This window comes from Mus pahari, chromosome 13, assembly GCF_900095145.1.
Source record: "Mus pahari chromosome 13, PAHARI_EIJ_v1.1, whole genome shotgun sequence".
Lineage (NCBI taxonomy): Eukaryota > Metazoa > Chordata > Mammalia > Rodentia > Muridae > Mus > Mus pahari.
In genome coordinates, this window is record NC_034602.1 from 79522874 (window position 1) to 79524719 (window position 1846).

Below are 1846 nucleotides of genomic sequence, written 5' to 3' on the forward strand. Positions count from 1 at the left end.
TCTCCCAGGAAGTGACAACAGCTGGTGACTGTTAATCCATGACCAGTGGGCCACCTCTTAGATGATTGATAACAGCAATTTGGGAAATAAATTCCTGTAGTTGAAATTCTCATCTCTTAGAATATGAACAATTAAAATTAACATTATAAAAACCTAGCTTGACAACAGACAAAAGAAACTGTCTTGGGAAAAATGAGAACAGTGCATTAAGGTCTTAAGGTACAAAAATAAATAGGTGACAGATAGATGTATAGAGAGATAGATAGGTAGATGGATACATAGATAGATAGATAGATAGATAGATAGATAGATAGATACATACATACATACATACATACATACATACATACATACATACAGGGATATGCATAGGCAGTTAGTTGATAGGTACATAGATAGATAGATAGATAGATAGATAGATAGATAGATAGATACATACATACATACATACATACATACATGCATACAAACATACATACATAAATACATAGTTATTTAGATATATGATAGATAGATAGATAGATAGATAGATAGATAGATAGATAGATAGATAGATAGATAGATAAAACAAGAGTTGCTTTCCATTAGCCCTGTGTATGGCTTTCTCATCAAAGTCTTAAGCATTGAAATGCCATATATATACTCTATTTCAAAAGAGTTGATAATTCTCTCAAGTTATGATTGAGAAAGCTCAAGTTCATAGGACACGGGAAATATAGTTGACTCCCAACTTCTTGATGTTTTTGCTACTCATATCAGCAAATGGCACATAATCAATTGCTTCTCTTACCTACCAACAAGAAAGAGATCATAGTCGTGGAGAATAGGGATTTGCCTGATGGTCAAGGGATAGTCATAATTGCAGCAGGAGGGGAAATTATTCTGAAATCCAAATGGCCATTGCACTATTAGATAATAATCCAGCATTCTGTGTACATGAACGATGCAAGAAATGGGGCAGAGTCATACTTCAAAGAATAGATCATTGTTTCCCAAAGACTCTTACCCTCTTAGGAGCTTTCCTTTTACTTTTTGTTCTTAATGCCACAAGAAGTATTCTGTTAAAATATACATTTACTACATTACATCTATCAAATATCTATCAGAACTCACCTGCAGAGACCAGCGTGGTCCTGGTGGGGGCAGAGTGACAGGGTTCCTGCCCCTGGGACATAGCTCCCCAGTGTGAGCCTCCAGGAGTATGGATGGCTGCTGTGGGGGTAAGGCTTGTTCGTAGAATAATGTTCATATTTTACATTCCTCAGAGGAAAGTCTTCTCTGTAAATGTTAATGACTCCATGAGAATTGCAGTCTAGGAGTTTAGGGTGTGGCTATGTCTCAGCAAAATGGCAAATACTGGGACCTTGAGGACGGTCCTCAAGGCTATGGGAAAGAGCTCTAAATAAATGAGCTCAAAATAATTTCTGAACAGTGCAAGACGTAAGAATGCAATATGAATTAGGAGGGATTTCATGAATCTAAAGGACCAAAGTGAGCCACACTATGAGCCAGCTTGTCAGAAAGATACAAAAGCAGGCAGACTCCTTAGTTCAAGACTAACCTAGTTCAGAGGGAGGTTAGGCCCCGGTGTGGTAGAAATGGTCATTTCAGGGCAGGGTTCATAACATAATCAAAAGGAATCCTGGATTCAGCAACTGGATTAATATGTAAAATAAGAGACTGGACCTGTGTTCTGCAGGAGATGAGCCAGAGAATATTTTAGGATAAAAAGAGAAAACTGCTTGGAGAACTGACAGACAGACAGACAGACAGACAGACAGACAGACAGACACACACACACACACACACACACACACAGAGAGAGAGAGAGAGAGAGAGAGAGAGA